Here is a 24,385-nt window from a genome sequence, read left to right as displayed (position 1 = left end):
TGAGCTTTGGATCTGGAACTTCCCTCCAGCCTCATCTTTACAACATTATGTCAGTTGTCCCTGATAGAGATGATTTCCCAGGTCCTTATATGGTTTGTCTCACCTGGCAGTTCTGATCCGTAGATCCTGCTGCCTGGACTGTGGCAAGAAGGATCCAGAGGCTGGTGCTGGACTCTGGGGGAAGAGCCAAGGCATGTGAGCCAAGGGGCAGGGCTGCCATCTGGGAGCTGCGCCTCTGACAGGTTCTCACAGGACATCCCAGGCATGGAGGATGCCTTGCAGGAGTTTGTCAGCCAGGGGACTTGAGCGACTGATGTCCCCTAGGGAGCCAGACCTGGCAGGCCTGGGTTGCCTGCATGCATGCTAAGCTGCTTCAGTTGCTTCCAACTCTTTGTGTCCCTAGTCCTCCAGGCTCCTCTGTCCATGAGATTTCCCAGGCAAGAATACTGGAGTGGGTCGCCATTTCCTTCTCCAGGGGATCTTCCCAACCCAGGGATGGAACCTGTGTCGTTTTACATCTCCTGCATCGCAGGCTAGTTCTTACCACTAGCACTCCCTGGGAAGCCCCTGGCAGGCCAGGAATTAGAGTGAGCCAAAATGGAAAATATGAAGGGATGTCAAAACCTCTGCAATTAAGACAAATAGTATGTCAGTGCAATATTTTTTAACAATCAAAAATAATGCCAAAAAAGGCACAATGAACGAAATATCAAACCTCCTCAAACAGTGCTGTCTGAAGCTATTTTGGAACTGAGGCAGAAAGAAAATTATGTGCCCCATATACATGTTCTATATAATTTTATTTAAATATTTTACTTTTGTGCATCATGGTATTTTTGTTGTTTTTTGGTTTTTATTTTTAGAAATACTGTACAAAAGTACTATTATCTTTGGGCTGCTCTTCTTACATTTGGTGAGTGAGATGAGGGCTCACTCACCTCATCCTAAGCCCGGCTGTGCCCAGATGTCTAGAAATTTGTAGCTAAATTGACTTCTCAGTGATTGTTACTAGCTTATCTCAGGCACGTTCTGATTGCTTTAGGGGGCTTCTGGCCTGTTTTTAATCCCTAATTGTCATGCTTGGTCTAATTTTCAAACTTGTGACCCAGTTTCCTTGGTGATAGGATGGGGACACAAAGAAAGCTAAGCTCTGACTCCTTTCTGAGACTCTGGAGGCCATAGGGGAGCGGGATGGAAGGAGGTGAAAATGCTTGCTCTGTCTCATCACTTGCTGGCATCCCAGAGAGAGCTCGCCACCTGGCCAGCCCTTCACTGTCCTTTGCTGCCCCCATGTGGAGGGAATAGAAACTTCTTGTTGATGAGTTGATAAATTGTGCTGACTCTGCCACCTTGTGGACTACAACATGCCAGGCTCCTCCATCCTCCACTATCTCCTGGAGTCTGCCCAAACTCATGCCCATTGAGTCAGTAATGCTATCCAACCATCTCATCCTCAGCTGCCGCCTTCTCCTTTTGCCTTCAGTCTTTCCTAGCATCATGGTCTTTTCTAACAGAATAACTTTTGGAAAACCTTGTTTTTAAATTGCAGTATATGGCAATCCACTCCAGTACTCTTGCCTGGAAAATCCCATGGACGGAGGAGCCTGGTAGGCTACAGTCCATGGGGTCACAAAGAGTTGGACATGACTGAGCGACTTCACTTTCACTATAGTTTATTTACAATATTAGTTTCAGGTGTACACATAGTGGTTCAAAATGTTTCAAGATTATATTCTATTTATGTTTATTGTAAAACATTGGCTGTATTCCCTTGCCGTCCAGTATATCCCTGTAGCTTATTTATTTTGTACATAGTAGTTTATACCTCTTAATTCCCTACCCCTATCTTACCCCTCCTCTTTCCCCACTGAAAATGAAAGTGAAAGTTGCTCAGTCATGTCTGACTCTTTGCAACCCCTTGGAGTATATAGTCCATGGAATTCTCCAGGCCAGAATAGTGGAGTGGGCAGCCTTTCCCTTCTCCAGGGAATCTTTCCAAGCCAGGGATCGAACCCAGGTCTCCTGCATTGCAGGTGGATTCTTTACCAGCTGAGCCACAAGGGAAGCCCAAGAATACTGGAGTGGGTAGCCTATCCCTTCTCCAGCGGAGCTTCCCAACCCAGGAACTGAACCAGAGTCTCCTGCATTATAGGCAGATTCTTTACCAACTGAGCTATCAGGGAAGCCCATCTTAGTTTCTTGACCAAGGATTGAACCTGGGCCTTCAGCAGTGAAAGCATGGAGCCATAACCGCTCGACCACCAGGGTTCCCTGGTCTCTCTCACCACTGGTAATGCTTAGTTTGTTCTCTATATCTGTAAGTCTGTCTCTGCTTTGTTATAGTCATGTTTGGTTTATTTTTTAGATTCCACATGTAGGGAATGTGTTCCACTCGGAAGAACCCAGAACCAAGGAATGCCTCTGTGGAAGAGCCCTTGGAGACGCTTGAACTCAGCTCTCATTTTCCAGAACAGGAAACCAGAGAAATTAGAAGTAGGCTTTGCAGGTGAGGATGCATGACAGTGCTGTAGACAAGCTGTAACCGTGCTGGTGACGCAGCGCCAGCTCTGCACTAGCTGGGATGTGGCAGTGGACGCTACAGACCAAAACTTGCCTTTATACAGTTTCAACCTAGTGTGAGGTGAGGCAAGTAAATGCCAAGCTGGTCGGTTGATGGTAAGCACTTTGGAGGAAAATAAAGCAGGGGCTGGGAATAGGGAGTTCCAGGAAGGGAGGTGCCAGGTAAAAGAGGATGGCCAGGGAAGGCCTTGCTCAGATGCAAAGGCCTGATGGAAGTAAGCGGGGAGCCAGGCAGCTACCCAGGGGAAGAATTCACCTATATCTTCTTGTTTTTATAAAACAACACAGTTTACAGTTCAGGCATTCCATACCCATTTAGCTACTAATGTGTCGGCCTTCTGGCTAAACAGTAGCTTTTTTATTTTTCATGCTTTTATCATCCCTGATTGCCTCATTGTTCCCTATTTGGCCTCTCAATTTCCATACCACGGATGACCAACTCCCTGCAGTAAATTCTGTGCATGAAATATTGATCCTCGGCAGGTTTCTGTCTTCCCAAATGGTGCCATGCTGACATAATGTGTAGGAGTGAATTGCATCTGGGATCATCACATGCTCTGCCCCATCATATGTGTGTTTCTCCTCCAGTGCCGTGAAGATCTTTGTGAAGAAAGAGGTGTTCACCCATTGAGAGATGGGGAATTCATTCTGGCTTATACATGGTTTGGCTTGAATTTGGATGTGGTTCTCTAGTGCCGTGAAGATCTTTGTGATGGAAGAAATGTTCACCCAGTGAGGTATGGCGAATTCATTCTAGTTTACACATGGTCTGGCTTGAATTCGGGTATTGAGAATGGCCTGTCTTATAGCCTTTTTATAATGCATTCTACATCTGCTTTAGCCATTCGGAGAAGAATGCATGATCTGGAACTAAATTATGTCCACTGTGAAGATAAGGATGAATGCCCCCCAGACAGTGCCCAGGCTAGTACTCCTTCAAAGACAAGATTCCCTTCCCAGGTACTGAGGTCACATTGACTTGCTGTTTATGTGCTAATCTGTTTCATTTGAAACCTTTAAAGAATATGTTAATACCTCTACCATCGTTGATGTTCTTCATTCTGACAAGATATAAAGCTCTGCTGAAAGCCATGCTTCTCCAGAGGGCTGTCTTCTTGGTAGAGCCTGCACTCCTGGGCTGTAGTCCTTAGTTGGGCTGAGTGAAACTCTGTTTTTTTCTGTTTCTTTCGTAGATTGTTGATTGAGTATTTGCATCGACGTTTGGAACTTCCGGGCTTGTGCTTGCTTATAAGCCAACACCACCTCTATTAGCTAAGATTGTTTGAGTGTGTCCCACATCATGCTGATCCTTGTATCTGCCCAGAAGTCCGGACACAGCAGTCCCTCTGTCCCTGCCCCCCCTGCAGGTCTACCAGCAGTTCCCTTAGCTGAGCACTCTAGAATCTAGCCAGGAGCTGTCCAACAGCTGTTTGGTTGTTTCCCAAACCAGGTTGGACAGGGCTACATGCTGAGTTTTCTTAAGTTAGAACCTGTGAATGAAAAATATTGCCTGCCGTATCAGAATGTTGCAGCCATCAAACCTTTACATTACATCCACCCGGAAGGTGAGCCCTGACGGCACTCAGGAAGAAGGCATGATCCCCCTCCATCTAGCAGTCAGCCACTGCAGCTATCCTTGTCAGTGCACCCCGAGGAGAGTCTGGATAAGAACAGAACACTGGCTGCAGATAGCTGAGGTGCATAGCAAAGGAATGATTTCAAAAAGCCCAGGCTTTGTATCTTCCCTTACATAGAAAAGTGCTAAATTCCTTTGAGATACCTGCTTTTCCTTAATTTACAGTGATGTTTTGATGTTCTGATTACCTGGTCTTTGTTGCAAAAACTCCTATATATCCTGGCTCCCCTCCTTGCCTCTTTGGAATAGTCCCTAAGAGTTATCTGAGATGTTATGTCCCAGGCTTAAGTCCTCAGTTTTGTCCACCAAATAAAATGTAACTCTTGGGCTTCCCTGGTGGCTCAGTGGTATTTCTCCTGCCAGTGCCAGGGATACCGGCTCGATCCCTGATGCAGGAAGATCCCATGTGCTGTGAGGCAGCTAAGCTCTGTGCCACAACTACTGAGCCTGTGCTCTAGAGCCGGGGAACTGCCAGCACTGAGCCCACGTGTCACAGCTACTGAAGCCCGCATGTCCTAGAGGCCGTGCTCCACAGCAAGGGAAGCCACTGTGATGAGAAGCTGGCACACCACAACTCAACAGTAGCCCTTGCTCACCACAACTAGAGGACAGCCCACGCAGCGATGAAGATCCAAGAGTCAGTCAATCAATCAACACTTAAAAAGAGAAACATAACTTTTAGGTTGTGGATTGTTTTTTCAGTTCACAGGCCTCAGCTTCATCTGCTATCACCACAGTTCTCAGCTTCTTCAAACACATGGGGACATTTGGACCAGTTTTCCATCTCTAGGTTTCACCCCAAGAGGGAGAAAAGGGATGGCATGTTTGTTAGCTGTCTTCTTTCCTCCTCACGCCAACCCCCAACCCCGGGATGAAAGAAAGGGCTGTGCTTCCAGTTTCTGCTTCCTATGCGGACTGGGTCCCCACTCAGCCTCATCTTCCTCACTCCAAGCCCCTGATGGTAGAAGGCATATTCTTTCTGCACCACGGAGTCCAGTTTGCTTTATGACCAAGTCCTTGGCCCATGCGCCTCCTAGGAGTTAAATTTAGAAAACTCTCTCTCGTAACAAAGCCTGGCTTTTGGTATTTGTCTGGGTGTTCAAGATAGCTATTCTGGGTTTCAAAATTCAATGTGGACTGCCTTCTCTAGGCATCCTTGCTATCACTGTCCCCATTCCCTCTTTGGCCAATGGATACTTCCGTAGAATAGGCGACAGGTGAAATGCAAGGATATGCAAAGATACAATTAGTAAATTAGCTAATTTCAAAGTATTATGCCATTACATATACCTGGATATACTCTATTCTTTGATCTACTTGAAGGCATTGTCACATTTCCTCAGATATCTCAAAATGTCTAAGAGAAGTCAGATGCTAATTATGAGAAGATGTGTGGATTTACTTTTTCGGCTTTCTTATGTTGTCTCCCATTCTAACAGCTCCTTGTAGGGCAGCTTCCTGCTCTAGATTAGTTAGAAATTCCAATGAATAGTTCCAGATGGGCTAGGGTCTTTGATGAATGAAAAGTGAAATGAATTAACTTTAATTAATGTACTTCAAAAAACACATTTATTTATTTTTGGCTGGGTCTTTGTTGCTGAGCGTGGGTCTTCTCCAGTTGGCAGCACATGGGCTTAGTTGTCCTGGGGCATGTGTGGTCTTCCTGGACCAGGGATTGAACTTGTGTCCCCTGCATTGGCAGTGGATTCTTTACCACTGGACACTAATGAACTTTTAAAAAACTAATCTTTCTAAAGAGTTTGTGTCTGGGGCAAAATGCTAAATGGAAGGCAAAAATTTGGGGGATCAACTAGTCATTCATTGAGCACTTACTCTATGAAAAGTGTCTTTTGCACATTATCTTATTTACTGTTATTTCAGAACACTGTGAAAAATAAATTTTATGGCAGACCTGTCTTAAATAGGCATTCTGAAAGCCAGACAGTATAAACTTCTCTGGCTCAAGAAGAAGAAGTCATTTCAGCTCAACCTCATTTTGGCTGTTTTTCTAACCTGTAGAAATTATAGAGCTATAAAGTCTATTACTAGATGGAACAATAAAGTAGATTTTAAAGAAGCAACAGAGAAAAACTGACACCCCATAACTACCACCCCAACTGTCAAATTTCTTAAAGAATAATGACCTGATTACATGTATAGGACTTTGTAATTTACAAAACACTGTCCAAAATACTTAGCCCTCATAATTCCCCAGCATTACTGTTACTATTATTATTCTCATTCTTAGATAAAGAAAGCAAAGTTAATCATTTTAACTGAACATCTGCTATGTGCTGGACACTTAAAAATTGTTTGTCGCATTTATTTTGACCACAATCCAATGAGTAAGAGATTACTATTTCCACCTTACAAATAGGGAACCTATTAATAAACCTCAGAGAAGTTTGGTCCAGGTCATACAGCTGGCGAAGGAAGGCTGAGCACCCACATGTTCTTCGATGCCATGTTTAATGCATTTCCTACTACAACCTATTACATCCCTCAAGCTGCTGGGGAGGAATTCGTATGTCAGAGCCTTCTGCACAGATCCACTTAGCTCTGCATCTCACAGCCCTGCAAAGATGTAGAGGGGAGGAAGGGAGCATGAGAAAGGAGAAGTTTCCATTATAGCATCAGTGTGAAAAACAGGTGGTTCAGCCTGAAAAAAAATTCCTCTCCCTTTGTCTCACTTCTCCTGCCGCCTTTCTCAGATGTTTTTGTAACACCTCCTTTTGTTTTCTCCTGCCCGTTGTAGGTAGCTGTAGGTGGCTTGACTCCTTGAATAAAGCCTCGTGAGTGCTCATTACTCTCAGATTGAAAATGCTTTTTGGTAGTAAGAAGTCCTTTCTTTACATGGTGATCCTCCCCACTTCCGTAGTCCTGAATCCCTTTTATTTTATTTTTTAAATATTAATTAATTTGACTACACTGGGTCTTAGTTGCAGCATAGGGGATCTTTAGTTATGGCGTATGAACTCTTAGTTGCAGCATATGTGATCTAGCTCCTGACCTAGGATCGAACCAGGACCCCCTACATTGAAAGCATGGAGTCTTAGCCACTGGACCATCAGGGAAGATCCCTCTTAAAATATAAACGTATTCTAATGCCTAGAAAAAGGACAAGTGACACTCAGTAGGCATTGTTGGATAAATGAACACATATTGAAATATAAGACTGGATGGTAGTGTTTCTATTTGAAGCATCAGCAAATTAACAAATAACACTAAATATATGGAACACTCATTATCCTAAAACTTATAATCAGGAGTCCTTATGTGACTTAGTCACCTTCTGAATTATTCTAGAAATGTCTGTTTTGGTGAGTACTTTGACCACAACTCTTTAAATGAAATACTTCTGCACACGATATTTTGCCCAGATGGCTTGTGCCCCTGGTCATAGCCCATTGGACCAAAGATGGACACCCTGTCAAAGACAGTCAATCACAGGTGAACAAAGCTGAGTTGGGTCTATAGCTATTTAAACTTGTATGTAATCCCTTCTACTTGCTAGGGGATGAAGTGGTGAAGAAAGATTGATATAAATTAGCTAATATCTGAATTATATGGATATTTACAGCTGCTTAGTAAAGATTCTATTGTACAAAAATCTGTGCAAAAATATTCATAGCAGTATTATTCATAATAGCCAGAAGGCGGGCCAAAACCCAAATGGCCAACCAGTGATGAATGGTTAAACAAAATGTGGTGTATCTATACAATGGGATATTGTTTAGCCATAAAATAGGAATGGAATTTTGATACATGAAAGAACAAATATTCTGATTCTACTTATATGAAATGTCCAGAGTAGGGTGGTTGTCAGGGGCTGTTGGGGAGAAGGAATGAGGCGTGATGGCTAATGGGAATGGGGTTTCTTTTGGGGGTAATGAAATGTTCTGGAATTGGATGGTGGTGATACTCAGTAAATATATTAAAACACTGAATTCTACTTTTTTTTTTTTTTTTTGCAGTGCCACATGGCAAGCAGGAGTTAGTTCCCCAGTCAGGGATCAAACCTGTGCCTACTGTGGTGGAAGCACAGAGCCCTTACCGCTGGACTGCCAGGGAAGTGCCCTGACTTGTAAACTTTAAGTGAATTCAGTTCAGTTCAGTTCACTCACTCAGTCGTGTCCAACTTTTTGCAACCCCATGAATCGCAGCACACCAGGCCTCCCTGTCCATCACCGACTCCCAGAGTTCACTCAAACTCATGTCCATCGAGTCAGTGATGCCATCCAGCCATCTTATCCTCGGTCATCGCCTTCTCCTCCTGCCCCCAATCCCTCCCAGCATCAGGGTCTTTTCCAATGAGTCAACTCTTTACATGAGATGGCCAAAGTACTGGAGTTTCAGCTTTAGCATCATTCCTTCCAAAGAACACCCAAGGCTGATCTCCTTGCAGTCCAAGGGACTCTCAAGAGTCTTCTCCAACACCATAGTTCAAAAGCATCAATTCTTCATCGCTCATCTTTCTTCACAGTCCAACTCTCACATCCATACATGATCACTGGAAAAACCATAGCCTTGACTGGACGGACCTTTGTTGGCAAAGTAATGTCTCTGCTTTTGAATATGCTATCTAGGTTGGTCATAACTTTTCTTCCAAGGAGTAAGCGTCTTTTAATTTCATGGCTGCAGTCACCATCTGCAGTGATTCTGGAGCCCCAAAAGATAAAGTCTGCCACTGTTTCCACTGTTTCCCCATCTATTTCCCATGAAATGATGGGACCAGATGCCATGATCTTCATTTTCTGAATGTTGAGCTTTAAGCCAACTTTTTCACTCTCCTCCTTCACTTTCTCTAGGTCTCCGATTTCTCTGGACAGTTAGCTCCCTTCCGGTGGTCCTGTTCGGAGCCTGAGTTACAGGGCCCCTTCTTTTCCCAACTCACCAGAGAAGACTGTGACTTGGAAACCTGAACCCTGAGCTGAGTGGCTCATGGGTGCTGTCGAGACTGAATCCTTCCCAGGACACCCCTGAAAGTTTCTCAGTGAGACCCCTGGAGCTGGCTCCATTCCTGTGTTTAGTTTTTGGCATGTCTTATGATGTACCTCTCTTTTGCCTAGGTTAGCCAGAATTAGTTAAACTAGGGTTCCTTGTGAAGGGAAACCTCGATGGATACCTTGCGTCCCTGTGGTGTAGCAGCTGCACATGCAATATATCAGACGTTTAAGTGTCACTGTTAGTAACTGCAGTGAACCATTGCCTGTCACTTGTGGGACTGGGCTGTGCTAAGAACTGTGCTGCTTCTCATTTAATTCAATGTTCACAATGATTTTAGTTGGTGGATACTGTCTTAGCTCTAGTTTACCAATGAGGAAATACGGCACACAGAGATTAGATACATTTTCTGAGATCATGCAGCTAATTAATGTTGGACTCCAGATTCAGTCCAGGTCTGCCTGACTCCAGAGTAGTGCTCCTAACTGTTTCTTTGCACTGCCTCAAAAAGGGTCAGCGTTGTCACCGAAAGTGGGGTCTAGCTACTCACCGCTCAGAGGCCAATACTGAGGCCAATACTGCTCAGAGGCAGACGTGGTAGAAAGGAGAGTTTGCTTTTCTTTGGAGGCAGGCAGATGGGGAGGACGGCAGACTCTTGTCAGAGGTCAACTTTCCCCTGACAATCAGTGAGCAAGAGCTTTTAAAGGGGAGTCTCAGCAGTGTAGAGGGCTTCCCAGATGGCGCTTGTGATAAAGAACCCACTCGCCAATGCAGGAAACATTAGAGACTCGGGTTCGATCCCTGGGTCAGAGGAGGGCACAGCAACCCACCCCAGTATTCTTGCTGGGAGAATCCCATAGACAGAGGAGACTGGCAGGCTGCAGGCTATAGTTCATGGGGTCACAAAGAGTTGACATAACTGAAGCTACGTGGCACGCATCAACAAGGGTGTGGGCAGGAGGTGACTACATATAGGAGTAGCAGAGTCCACTCTGACAGTCATCTTGAAACTGATTATGCAATGGTCTGATCAGTGTCATCTTGATCTTTTAAAGTTCAGTTAAGTTAATCATTAGTTCCAGAGTCAATTTGTTCTCATTGCCTTGAAGACAGTTCTCAGAACCTTTGCAGCTTTTTTGTTGTTTTTGTTGTTCAGTTACTAAGTTGTGTCCGACTCTTTTGTGACCACATGGGCTGAGCATGCCAGGCTTCCCTGTCATGAACTACCTCCCGGAGTTTGCCCAAATTCATGTCCATTGAGTTGGTGATGTTATTTAACCATCTCATCCTCTACCACCCTTTTCTCCTTTGGCTTCAATCTTTCCTAGGGAAAGATTTCCAAAAGGTTGAAAAAGCCAACCTTTTCCAGTAGGTTGGCTCTCCTGTTGCAGAAAACCAGTACTCGAAAAACCAAGCACCACACTCAGAGAGTTGGAGAACTCAGGTTTATTATGCTGGTGGGTCCAGAGGAGTTAACACTGTAAGCTCTGAGCCTTGGACAAAGGGGTTAAGAGTTCTTCTAGACAAACTATAGTGGGCAACACTAGCTGCTAATAGACTGGTTTAAACTAAGGGATTTCGTGCACACAGTAACAGCAGTCAAATTGGGGAGGGGGTTACCTGACCTTTACATGAACAGGCATGATTAAGCAGGTTTGCAGGGACTGGGCAATTGCAAAGAGCAGGACAAGGGTCAGTGAGATAAGCTCCAGTTCCTAAGTCCCCACCTTCTGAGACTATATGACCTTCGTGATCCAGACTTTGCAAGGAACAAGCTGAGTTACAGAGGCAAAACAAGCAGGAGGTTATGTAAAATTTTAACTTTTCACTCACATCAGGTATCCAAAGTATTGGAGCTTCATTTTCAGCATCCATCCTTCCAATGAATATTCAGAGTTGGCTTCCTCTAGGATTGAATGGTTTGATCTCCTTGCAGTTCAAGGGACTCTCAAGAGTCTTCTCCAGCACCACAGTTCAAAAGCATCAATTCTTTAACACTCAGACTTCTTTATGATCCAACTCTCACATCCATATATGACTACTGTAAAAACCATAGCTTTGACTATATAGACCTTTGTTGGCAAAGTGATGTCTCTGGTTTTTAATATGCTGCCTAGGTTTGTCATAGATTTTTGTCCAAGGAGCAAGCATCTTTTAATTTTGTAGCTACAACCACCATCCACAGTGATTTTTGAGCCCCCGAAAATGAAATTTGTCTCTGCTTTCACTTTTTCACCTTCTACTTGCCATAAAGTGATGGAACTGGATGCCATGATCTTAGTTTTTTGAATGTTGAGTTTTAAGCCAACTTTTTCAGTCTCCTCTTTCACCTCCATCAAGAGGCTCTTTAGTTCCTCTTCGCTTTCTACCATCAGGGTGATCTCATCTGCATATCTGAGGTTGTTGATAATTCTCCCAGTAATCTTGATTCCAGCTTGTGATTCTCCAGCCTGGCATTTTACATGATGTAGTCTGCATAGAAGTTAAATAAACAGGGTGACAATATATAGCCTTGTTGTACTCCTTTCCCAATTTTAAGCCAGTCAGTTGTTCCTTGTAAGATTCCAACTGTTGCTTCTTGACCCACATACAGGCTTCTCAGGAGGCAGGTAAGGTGGTCTGGTATTCCCATCTCTTGAATTTTCCACAGTTTGTTGTGATTCACACAAAGACATATCTGTAGTCAATGAAGCAGAAGTAGATGTTTTTCTGGAATATCCTTGCTTTCTCTGTGATCCGGTGAATGTTGGCAATTTGATCTCTCGTTCCTTTGTCTTTTCTAAACCAAACGTGTATGTCTGTGAGTTCTCGATTCACATACTGCTGAAGCCTAACTTGTCGGATTTTTGAGAATTACACATCATGGCTACAGTTTTGTTATCATGTAGTTAACTTCTGCCTGCTTTCAGTATCTACTGAATAGCTCAAAGCATATGGCACAGAATAATATTTAGGGCCCTTGTAGGGGAGCTAAAGATCCTACAGTTTACTTAATGACTAAACTTTTATTATTTGGTCTTGTTTGACTGTTTCCTTTGTTTCTGCACTTTATCATTTCTCTGATTAAATTATTTTGATTAACAGTTTTCTATAGACAAAGGCAGGCAGAGGACTGGGGAGGAAGAACCACTGGGTCTTGCTCTGTTTCATTGTGGAGGGCTGCCCTAATCAAATGGGACCTCAGGCCGTGACCTGAAGTTCATGGTGGCAGAGCACGTCTAGCCTTTCCCTGGCAGTGGTCTCAAAGGGAGAGTCTGCATTCTAGGACACTGGATGGCAGAGTTATCAATCCTGGCTGTACGTTACAACCAGCTGAGGAGGTTTAAAGCCACTGATGGCTGGATTCCGCCCTCTGATATGATGTGTCAGCAGTACTCCTGGGCCGTGGATGCTTTTCCAGGTTCTCCTGTGGTTCTAATATGCAGGGATGATTGCTGACTTCTATTTTCTCAAAATTTAAAGGGCATAGTATACACTCATAGATCTTGTTAAAATGCAGATTCTGCTTTGGGAGATCTGGATGGGGCCCAGGAGTCAGTTTTTTAACAAGTGCCGGGTAATTCCAAGTAGAAATGCCATCCTGAGTAGAAGTCTTCCTACTCAGAGTGGTGAGCAGCAGCAGCAGATTCATCTAGAGCTTGTTAATAATTCAGACTCCTGGGTCCCACCCAAACCTATGGAACCCCAGCAGGAACACCGTGGAGAGGCCAGGTGAATTTCATGCATGTTAAGGAGTGGGAAGCATGTGGAGCTCAGGGTATGTGTAAAGAGAGAGCAATAAGGCTAATGAAGGGATTCAAAACTGAGGCACCTGAGCAGGTATGAAAGGAGTGGAGGATGTGGAGCCAGGAGAAGAGGAGAGAGAACAGAAGGATGGAGGTACACACTTCGATGCTGGAGAGACTGCTTCGGGGAGAGGGGGGTTACTGAGGGACAACATGTCATCAAAGTACGATCTGGGAGGTCAGAGGGATGCATTTCTGTCCAGCGGTGGTGGTTGGTTGGTTGGTTTCCCCTGTAACTGTAGGGGCTACATTTCTTGTCAAAGAGGTCAACCTCCATTATGGCAGAAGAAATTCAAAGATTGTAAAGATGTGATGACTGCTGAGCTGTCTTGCTGCTTTGAGATTGTGAGTCTGTGGAGCTGAATAGGATTGTTGGGTGACCTGGGGACCTAGTCCCTGTGGAACTGAGACGAGACGTGTCAGAACTTGAGTTTGGAGTTTGGAGGGGTGCAGTATTTTGGGATGAAACTGATAAAAACCAGACCTATGTCAGGAGATGCCCAAAGAGTGGTGCTGGGGAGGAAGACCTTTCACTCTGCCCTTCTATGTTCTTCGGGCTGGTCTAAGAATTAAATTGACATTGGAGAGATTAACAGGAGAAAAATCAAACAAGTTTAGTAACTTGTGTATGTGGGAGAGACTGGAGAAAATTGAGTAACTCATCAAAATGGCTAAAACCCTCACCTTGAATAGCATCTCCAGATGAAGACACAGGAGGATGTTGGGGGTGGGGCCAGTCAGTTATGGGAGGTGACCAGGAAAAGCACAGTAAATAGGGATAAGGTTATGATGTGAATGTAGGTCATTGCCTTTGCCAATGATCAGTTTCTAGAGAATTAGTCATTCTCTTCCAGGTACACATAGAAGCTGCCCATGAAAATGGGGATTTCCCTTACAATGGTGTTTCTCACAAAAGAGCAACTCCTATTTGTTTTTCAGAACCCTTACCATGTTATTTCTCAGAAAATGACCAGGTTAGAACGATTAATATGTCAAAGAGATGTATTACAGGGTGACAAATTCAGCTTCCTTACAGGAGAGACATATTTCACACAGGGGTGTTTGAGAGGAGAGTACTACTACTGTTAAGTCGCATAAGTCGTGTCCGACTCTGTGCTAGACACCTCCAAATCCAGCAGGGTGACCCCAAAGTCCTGAGACCTGTCCTGCTGTGCTCTGGCACCTGGGGTCATGATGTGTGAACGTGAGGAGCAAGAAATGGGAGGTGGGGCCAAGAATGGAGTGAATTTGCAAGGTGGTTATGTCATACCAGCCGGAGAAGCGGCGCTCAGATTGGAGTGTCCTGATGCTTCAGATAGAAACAGCTCTAGAAAGGGGAGGGGCACGGTAGCACCATGATGTCGTTGTGTGGAAGGACTAGAATCCGTTGTTTCAAGCAGTGTGGGTTAATTGTTCCTGTGACATCAGCAGGAGAAGCTGAGTGAAGCCTCCCAGGGAGACCTGGAAGGAAGGGGAGGTGTGGGCCCCGGGTGGCTTTACAGGTATTGGCAGCTTGACTTTCTGGATCTTATTTTTTGGGCTCCATCTTTGTAACAGTTTGGTTCCCCTCTCTGTCCTGGTGTGGATATGGTGTCTGCCAGTTAAATCTGGCTCTGCCACCTTGGGTGGTGGCTGGGAGAGAGGCCAAGAGCCACAGAGGCAGGGGCTGCAGAGGGTGGGGATCCTGTGTCCAGGCGGCTGTGGCTTTACCATCTCTCTTTGCTCTCCTACATGAGACCATGAGGGGACTTTGCTGACCTGTGTAACACTCAGAAGAACTCTTTGTTGCTGTTGTTCAGTTACTAAGTTGTGTCTGACTCTCTGGCACCCCATGGACTGTAGCCTACCAGTCTCCTCTATCCAAGGAATTTCCCAGGCAAGAATACTGGAGTGGGTTGCCATTCCTTCTTGCAGGGGATCTTCATAACTCAGGGACTGAACCCAAGTCTCCTGCTTGGCAGGCAGTATCTTTACCACTGAGCCACCTGGGAAGCCCATTGTAGGTGTTTAGCCCCTTGAGTAAAGCCCCGCAGGTAGTCAGTCTCAAATTGAAAATGCTTTTTGGTAGCAAGAAGTCCTTTCTTTATGGTGATCCTCCCCACCTCCTTAGTCCCGAATCCCTCATATTTATTTATTTATTTGACTACAGTGTTTCTTAGATGGGGCATGAGGGATCTTCAGTTGTAGCATGTAAACTCTTAGTTGCAGCATGCGGGATCTAGTTCTTTGACCAGGGATCAAACCAGGGCCTCCTAGATCAGAAGCATGGAGTCTTAGCCACTGGACCACCTGGGAAGTCCCCTGAATCCCTCTTAAAATATAAATTTATTCTAATGCTTAGAAAAAGGGCAAGGAACCAATAGGTAATCAGTAAGTTTGTTTGATAATGGTTATTACTGAACACATATTGCAATGTGAAAGTGGATGATTTGAAGCATCAGCAGTTCAGCAAATAACACCAAATATATGGAGCACTCTATCATAAAATTTACATTCAGAAGACCTTCTGTGACTTGGGCACCTTCTGAATTATTCTAGGAATGTCAGTTTGGGTGACTTCTTTGCCACAGCTCTTTAGATGATATGATTCTGCACACAATCTTTTGCCCAGATGGCTTATGGTCCTGGTCAGAGCTGATTGAACCAAGGTGGACACCCTATCAAAGAGAGCCACTCACAGGTGTGAAAAGTTGAGTTTTTTAAAAAGCTGTTGTGTCTATAGCTATTTAAACTTGCATGGTAATCCCTTCCACTTGCTAGGGGATGAGATGGTGAAATAAGATTGACATAAATTAGCTAATATCTGGGTTATGTGGATATTTATTCCACAGCTGCTTAGTGTACATTCTAGGGTACAAAAATCTGTACAAGAATGTTGGATAGAAGTGTTATTCATAATAGCTAAAAGGTGGAAACAATTTAAATGGCCATCCAGTACTGAATGGATAAACAAAATATAGTATATAAATATAACGGGACATTGTTTTCCCATAAAAAGGAATGGAATTTTGATACACAAAAAGACAAATATTATGACTCTGCTTATATGAAATGTCCATAGTAGGCAAATTCAAAGAGAAAGTAGATTGGTGGTTGTCGGGGGCTGTAGGGGAGAAGGAATGAGGAGTGATGGATAATGGGACAATGGGAATAGGGTTTCTTTTTGGGCTGATGAAATGTTCTGGAGTTGGATGGTGGTGATATTCGGTAAATTATTAAAAATACTGAATTGTGCACATTATTATTATTATTATTTTGGCTTGCCATGTGGCATGGATCTTAGTTCCCCGAGGAGGGATCAGACCAGTGCCCTTTGGAGTGGAAGCGTGGGTTCCTAACCATTGGAATACCAGGGAAGTCTTGTTAATTTTATACTTTAAAAGAGTGAATTAAACCTCAATGTAGCTGTCATTAAGAAAACATACAAAGAAAAAATAAAAAAATTCATTAACAAAAAGTAATGGGGGACTTTCCTGGTGGCCCAGAAAATAAGAACCCTCCTGACAGTGCAGAGGCACGAGTTCTACACCTAGTCCAGGAAGATCTCACATGCTGTGCAGCAGTTAGGTCCATGGGCTAGAACTATTTAGCCCCTGCTCTGGAGGTGGGCTCCTGAGCCCACATTGCTGCAGGTACTTAAGCCGGTGTGCCTAGAGGCTATGCTCCACAACAAGAGAAACCACCAAAATGAGACACCCCTGCATGGCAACTAGACACTAGTCCCTGCTCTCTGCAACTAGAAGAGGTCCGCAAGTAGCAACAAAATCCAGTGCAGCCAAAGATAAATAAGTAAATTTTTTTTTTAAAATGTAGTGGGAATACCCTGGTATTCAGTGGTTAAGATGCTGAGCTTCCATTGCAGGGGACATGACATGAGTTCAATCCCTGGTTGGGCAACTAAGATCCCAAATGTTCCACAGCCAAAAAATAATAATAAAAAAATTAATATAAAAGTATAGTAAGAATAAATGTGTGGTCCTGCCTTTGGATCCACGATTTAATGGGATGAAGTGAACATCTCCTTTTGTCTGGCCAGCCTCCACTTCTCTAGGTGACAGTCTCTGATTTCTCTGGAGAATGAGCTCGGTCCTGTTGGGAGTCTAAGTTACAGGGACCCTTACTTACCATATACGGGGCAGGTGACCCTGGCTGACCAGAGCAGACATTGGCTTGAAAACCTGAACCCTGAGCTGAGTGGCTCATGGATGCTGTTGAGACTGAATCCTTCCCAGGACATCCCTGGGAAGTTTCCCAGTGAGACCCCTGGAGCTGGCTCCATTCCTGTGTTTAGTTCTGGGCATGTCTTGTGATACACCTCTCTTCTGCCCAGAACTGGTCAAGCTGGAGTTCCTTGTGAAGGGAAACCTCGATGCATACCCCGAGTCCCTGTGGTGCAGCAGCTGCACATGCAAACTGTCGGGAGTTTCAGCGTCAGTGTTAGTAACTGCAGTGAGCCACTGCCTGTCACTTGGGGCTGGTGCTGTGCTAAGACCTGTGCATGCCTCTTCTCATTTAATTCAACCCTGACAATGACTTTAGTGGGTAGTTGTCTTGGCTCCACTTTACTCACAAGGGAACGAGGCCCAGAGAAATGAGGTACATTTTCTGAGATCATGCAGCTAATTAAATTGGACTCCAGATTCATTCCAGGTCTGCCTGACTCCAGAATAGTGCTCCTAATCATTTCTCTGTACTGCCTCAAAAAGAGTCAGCATTTTGGTTACAGAAAGTACAGTCCATCTGCTCATGGCTCAAGGTCAGTACTTGAGAGGTAGGGCTGGTAGAAAGGAAAGTTTGCTTTATTTCAGAGGTGGGCAGATGGGGAGGACAGCAGACTCATGTCCAAAGGCCAGCTTCCCCTGACAATCAGTGGGCAAGAGCTTTTAAAGGAGAGTCTCAGGGGTGTAGACAGAGCAAGAGGCTATGTACAGAAACAGCAGAGTCAGCTCTGACAGCCATCTTGAAAGTGATCATGCAATGGTCTGATCAGAGTCATCTTGACTTTTTAAAGTGCAGTTAATCATTAGTTCCAGAGGCAATGTGTTTCCATTTCCCTGAAGCCAGTTCTCAGAATTGTCACAGCTTTTTGTTTTTGTTGTTGTTCAGTTACTAAGTCATGTCTGACTCTTGTGACTGCATGGAATGCAGCCCGCCAGACTTCCCTGTTATGAACTATCTCCTAGTGTTTGCTCAGATTCATGTCCATATACTCTGTGATGCTATTTACCCATCTCATCCTCTACCATCCTCTTCTTCTTTGGCTTCAATCTTTCCCAGCATAAAGACTCTTACATCTGGTAGCCAAATTATTGGAGCTTCAGTTTCAGCTTCAGTGCTTCCAATGAATATTCAGAGTTGACTTCCTTTAGGATTGAATGGTTTGATCTCCTTGCTGTCCAAGGGATTCTCAAGAGTCTTCTCCAGCACCACAGTTCAAAAGCATCAATTCTTTAACACTCAGACTTCTTTATGATCCAACTCTCACATCCACACATGACTACTGTAAAAAGCATAGCTTTGACTATATAGGCCTTTGTTGGCAAAGTGATGTCTCTGCTTTTTAATGCATTGGTTATGTTTGTCATAGCTTTTCTTCCAAGGAGCAAGCATCTTTTAATTTTGTGGCTACAGCCACCACCCATGCTGATTTTAGAGCCTCCCAAAATAAAATCTGTCTCTGCTTTCACTTTTTCACCTTCTACTTGCCATGAAGTGATGGGAGCAGATGTCAGGATCTTAGTTTTTTGAATGTTGAGTTTTAAGGCAACATTTTCACTCTCCTTTTTTACCCTCATGAAGTGGCTCTTTAGTTCCTCTTCAACTTCTGCCATTAGGGTGGTATAATTTGCATATCTGAGGTTGTTGATATTTCTCCTGGCAATCTTGATTCCAGCTTGTGATTCATCAAGCCTGGCATTTTGCATGATGTACCCTGCATAGAAGTTAAATAAAGAATGTGACAATATAAAGGCTTATCATACTCCTTTCCTAATTTTAAACCAGTCAGTTGTTCCTATGTAAGATTCTGACTGTTGCTTCTTGACCAGCATACACATTTCTCTGGAGGCAGGTAATGTGGTCTGGTTTTCCCATCTCTTTAAGAATTTTCCACAGTTTGTTGTGATCCACACCATCATAAAACTTCCTGTAGTCAATGAAATGGAAGTGAATATTTTTCTGGAATTCCCTTGCCTTCTCTGTGATCCAGAGAATGTCAGCAATTTGATCGCTGGCTCCTCTTCCTTTTCCAAACCCAGCCTATAAATCTGTAAGTTCTGCTGAAGTCTAACTGAAGGATTTTGAGAATTACATCATGGCTACAGTTTGGTTATCATGTAGTTAGCTTCTGCATGCTTTGAGTTCCAGTATCTACTGAACAGTTCCAAGCATATGGCTCATAATGTTATCTAGGGCCCTTGAAGAAGAACTAAAGGTCCTTGACTTTGCTTAATGACTAAATTTTATTATTTGGTCTTGTTTGCCTGTTCCTTTTTTTATACATTTTCTCATTGCTCTGATTAACTTATTTTCGACTGACATTCTATAAATGAAAGGCAGGCAGAGGACATAGGGAGGAAGGACCATGGGATTCTGCTTTCTCAGTATGGAGGGCTGTCCTGAGCAAATGGAGCCTCCAGCAGAGACCCAAGGAATCAAGGTTGCAGGGCACACCTTGTCATTCCCTGGCAGTTTCCCAAAGGGAGGGTCTGCACTTCAGGATACTCCATAGCAGAGTTATCAATCCTTGTTGTGTGTTACAACCATCCGGGGAGGTTTAAAACAACTGATGCCCGGATTCCCCCCTCTGATGTACTATGTCAGCAGTACTCCTGGGCCATGGGATGAATTTTCCAATTTCTCCTGTGATTCTAATATGCAGGCATGGTTGCTGACTTCTGTTTTCTCAAAATTTGAAGGGCATAATATACACTTGTGGATCTTGTTAAAATGTAGATTCTGCTATGGGAGATCTGGATGGGGCCCAGGAGTCAGTTTTCTAATAAGCGCCTGTTAATTCCAAGTAGAAGTGCCATCCTGAGTAGAAGTCTTCCTAATCAGAGTGGTGAGCAGTAGCAGCAGCAGATTCACCAGGAGCTTGTTAGTAATTTAGACTCCTGGGCCCCACCCGAACCTATGGAACCCCAGCAGGAACACCAGGAAGAGGCCAGGTGAATTTCATGCATGTTAAGGAGTGGGAAGCATGCGGAGCTCAGGGTATATTTAAAGAGAGCAAAGAGTCTGATGAGGGCATTCAAAACTGAGGCATCTAAGCAGGAATGAAAGGAATGGAGGATGTGGGGCCAGGAGAAGAGGAGAGGAGAGAGAACAGGAGGAGCCAGGTAAGCACTTTGACCCTGGAGAGGCTGCTTTAGGCGGGGGGGTACGGGGACTGAGGGACAACGTGTCATCCAAAGAACAACCTGAGAGGTCAGGGGGACTCTGTCCAGTGGGGGTGGTTGGTTGGTTGGTTTCCTCTGGATCTGTGGGGGCTACGTTTTTTGTCAAAGAGGTCAACCTCCATTATGGCAGAAGAAATTCAAAAGATTGTAAAGATGTGATGACTGCTGAGCTGTCTTGCTGCTCTGAGATTGTGAGTCTGTGAAGCTGAAGTGGTAGGATTGTTGGGTGACCTGGGGACCTAGTCCCTGTGGAACTGAGACGAGACGTGTCAGAACTTGAGTTTGAAGTTTGGAGGGGTGCAGTATTTTGGGATGAAACTGATAAAAACCAGACCTATGTCAGGAGATGCCCAAAGAGTGGTGCTGGGGAGGAAGACCTTTTACTCTGCCCTTCTATTTTCTTCGGGCTGGTCTAAGATTTAATTGACATTGGAGAGATTAACAGGAGAAAAATCAAACAAGTTTAGTAACTTGTGTATGTGGGAGAGACTGGAGAAAATTGAGTAACTCATCAAAATGGCTGAAATCCTCACCTTGAATAGCATCTCCAGATGAAGACGCAGGAGAATGTTGAGGGTAGGGAGTCAGTTATGGGAGGTGACCAGGAAAAGCACAGTAAACAGGGGCAGGGTATATGGATTTAGATCATTGCCTTCGCCATTGATCAATTTCTAGAGAATTGGTCATCCTTCTCTTCCAGGTATAGACAGATAGTTGCCCATAAAAAGTAAAGATTTCCCTTACAACGGTGTTTCTCACAAAAGAGCAACTCTTATTTGTTTTTCAGAGCCCTTCCCATGCAGAAAAATGACCAGCTTAGAACAATTAATATGTCAAAGAGACGTATTACACAGTGGCAAATTCAGCTTCCTTACAGGGGAGACATATTTCACGCATGAGTGTGTGAGAGGAGACTCTGGATACCTCCAAATCCAGCAGGGGTGACCCAAAAGTCCTGAGACCTGTCCTGCTGTGCTCTGGTACCCAGGGCATGTTGTGTGAACGTGAGGAGCAAGAAATGGGAGGTGATGCCAAGAACTGGAGTGAATTTGCAAGGTGGTTATGTCATACCAGCCAGAGAAGCGGAGCTCAGATTGGAGTGTCCTGATGCTTCAGATACAAGCACCTCTAGAAAGGGGAAGTGCACGGTAGTACCATGATGTCCTTGTGTGAAAGGACTAGAGTCCATTGTTTCAGGCAATGTGGGTTCATTGTTCCTGCGAAGTAAGCAAGAGAAGCTGAGGGAAGTCACCCAGGGAGATTTGGGAAGGAGAGGTCTGGGCTCCGGGCAGCTTCACAGGTGTGGGCAGCTTCACAGGTGTTGACAGCTTATCTTTCTGGATCTTATTTCTTACACTCTTTCTTTCCAACTGTTTGGTTCCCCTCTCTGTCCTGGTGTGGATCTGGTGTCTGCCAGTCGAATCTGGCTCTGCCACCTTGGGTGGTGGCTGGGAGAGAGGCCAAGAGCCGCATAGGTAGGGGCTGCAGAGGGTGGGGATCCTGTGCCCAGGCGGCTGTGGCCTGAGCCCTCCCTCTTTGGTCTTCTACATGAGACCTTGAGGGGACTTTGCTGAGCTATACACAAACAGGAAAACTCTTTGTTGTTGTTTTTAGTCGCTAAGTTGTGTCTGACTCTTTGAGACTCCATAGACTGTAGCCAGCCAGGCTCCTCTGTCCGTGGCATTTCCCAGGCAAGAATACTGGAGTGGGTTGCCATTTCCTTCTCCAGGGGATCTTCCCAACCCAGGGATCAAACCCAAGTCTCCTGCTTGGCAGGCAAATTTTCTACCACTGAGTCACCTGGGAAGCCCATTGTAGGTGCTTGGCCCTGTGAGTAAAGCCTCACAGGTAGTCATTATTCTCAGATTGAAAACACGTTTTAGTAGGAAGAAGTCCTTTCTTTCTGGTGATCCTCCCCACCCCATTAGTCCTGAATCCCTCTTATTTTTTTAAGGAAATATTTTTTTATTTATTTGACTACACTGGGTCTTAGTTGTGACATGAAAGTGAAAGTGAAGTTGCTCATTCATGTCTGAATTTTGTGACCTCATGGACTGTAGCCTACCAGACTCTTCAGTCTATGGGATTTTCTAGGCAAGAGTACTATCTTTGTTCCCCCAAGGAGGGATTAAACCCATGCCCCTTGTAGTGGAATCACTGGGCTGCCAGGGGAGTCCCCTGAATTGTACATTTTAAGAGTGAATTAGATCTCAGGAAAGCTGTCATTAGAACACTCAAAAAAGAAAGAAATGCTTCCATTAAAAAATGTAGTGGGTGACTTCCTTGGTGGCTCAGTGGGTAAGAATCCTCCTGCTGGTGTGGGGAACAAAGGTTTGAGCCCTAGTCCAGGAAGATTACACAGGCTGCAGCGCAGCTAGCTCTGTGGGCCAAAATTACCGAGCCCCTGCTCTGGAGTCCACAGGTCGCAACTGCTGAGCCGACATGCTGGAGGTACTGAAGCTGGTGAGCCTAGAGACTGTGCTCCATAACGAGAGAAACCACCACAGTGGGAAGCCCCTGAATGGCAGCTGGAGAGTAGTCCCTGCTCTCTGCAACTAGAGAAAGCCCCATGCAGCAACAAAGACCCAGCACAAAGATAAATAAGTAAAAAATATTTTTTAAAATGTAGTGGGAATTCCGCGATAGTGTAGTATTTAAGACTCTGAGCTTCCACTGTGGGGGACATCAGTTCAATCCCTGGTTGGGCAACTAAGATCTCAAATGCTCCACAGCCAAAACACTGTAATAAAATATTAAAATAATATAAAAATATAGTAAGAACAAATGTGTGGTCCTGCCTTTGGATCCACGATTTAAGGGGATGAGGTGGGCATCTCCTTTTGTCTGGCCAGCCTCCACTTCTCTAGGTGACAGTCTCTGATTTCTCTGGAGAATGAGCTCGGTCCTGTTGGGAGTCTAAGTTAGAGGGACCCTTACTTACCACGTAGGGGGCAGGTGACCCTGGCTGACCAGAGCAGACATTGGCTTGAAAACCTGAACCCTGAGCTGAGTGGCTCATGGATGCTGTTGAGACTGAATCCTTCCCAGGACATCACTGAAAGTTTCCCAGTGAGACCCCTGGAGCTGGCTCCATTCCTGTGTTTAGTTCTGGGCATGTCTTGTGATACACCTCTCTTCTGCCCAGAACTGGTCAAGCTGGAGCTCCTTGTGAAGGGAAACCTCGATGCATACCCCGAGTCCCTGTGGTGCAGCAGCTGCACATGCAAACTGTCGGGAGTTTCAGCGTCAGTGTTAGTAACTGCAGTGAGCCACTGCCTGTCACTTGGGGCTGGTGCTGTGCTAAGACCTGTGCATGCCTCTTCTCATTTAATTCAGCCCTGACAATGACTTTAGTTGGTAGTTGTCTTGGCTCCACTTTACTCACAAGGGAACGAGGCCCAGAGAAATGAGGTACATTTTCTGAGATCATGCAGCTAATTAAATTGGACTCCAGATTCATTCCAGGTCTGCCTGACTCCAGAATAGTGCTCCTAATCATTTCTCTGTACTGCCTCAAAAAGAGTCAGCATTGTTGTTACCAAAACTGGGTCCATCTGCTCGCTCCTCAAAGCCAATACTTAAGAGTCAGGGTTGCTTTATTTCAGAGGTGGGCAGATGGGGAGGATGGCAGACAACAGCTAGCTTCCCCCTGACAATCAAAGAAGAGTCTCAAGGTTGTAGGCAGAGGGAAGGAGCCGCATACAGAAACAGCAGTTAGCTCTGATGGTCATCTTGAAACTAATCATCCAGTGGTCTAATCAGCATTATCTTGATTTTTAAAAATACAGTTAGTTAATCATTAGTTCCAGAGTCAACTGGTTTCCATTTTCTTGAAGCCAGTTCTCAGATTGTAGCAGCTTACATCACGGCTACAGTTAGTTAACTACTTGGTTATCATGTAGTTAACTTCTGCCTAGTGTGAGTTTCAGTATCTACTGAACAGCTCAAAGCATATTGCTCAGAATATTATCTACGTAGGGCTGTTGAGGAAGAACTAAAGGTCCTTGACTTTGCTTAATGAATAAACTTTTATTACTTGG

At 44.6% G+C, this 24,385-nt stretch overlaps 1 long non-coding RNA gene across 1 annotated transcript; it reads left to right on the top strand.

Moving 5' to 3' along the window:
* Positions 1-240: 240 nt before the first annotated feature.
* Positions 241-24,385, top strand: LOC121820079 (uncharacterized). Its single transcript, XR_006060551.2, has 4 exons — positions 241-2,506; positions 3,169-3,317; positions 3,422-3,540; positions 3,774-24,385. It is a non-coding gene; the product is annotated as an uncharacterized LOC121820079 (long non-coding RNA).

The sequence above is a fragment of the Ovis aries genome, chromosome 7, assembly GCF_016772045.2.
Source record: "Ovis aries strain OAR_USU_Benz2616 breed Rambouillet chromosome 7, ARS-UI_Ramb_v3.0, whole genome shotgun sequence".
NCBI classification, from domain to species: Eukaryota; Metazoa; Chordata; class Mammalia; order Artiodactyla; family Bovidae; genus Ovis; species Ovis aries.
The sequence above is the reverse complement of the archived record's forward strand: the minus strand, read 5'-3'. Positions and strand labels throughout refer to the sequence as shown.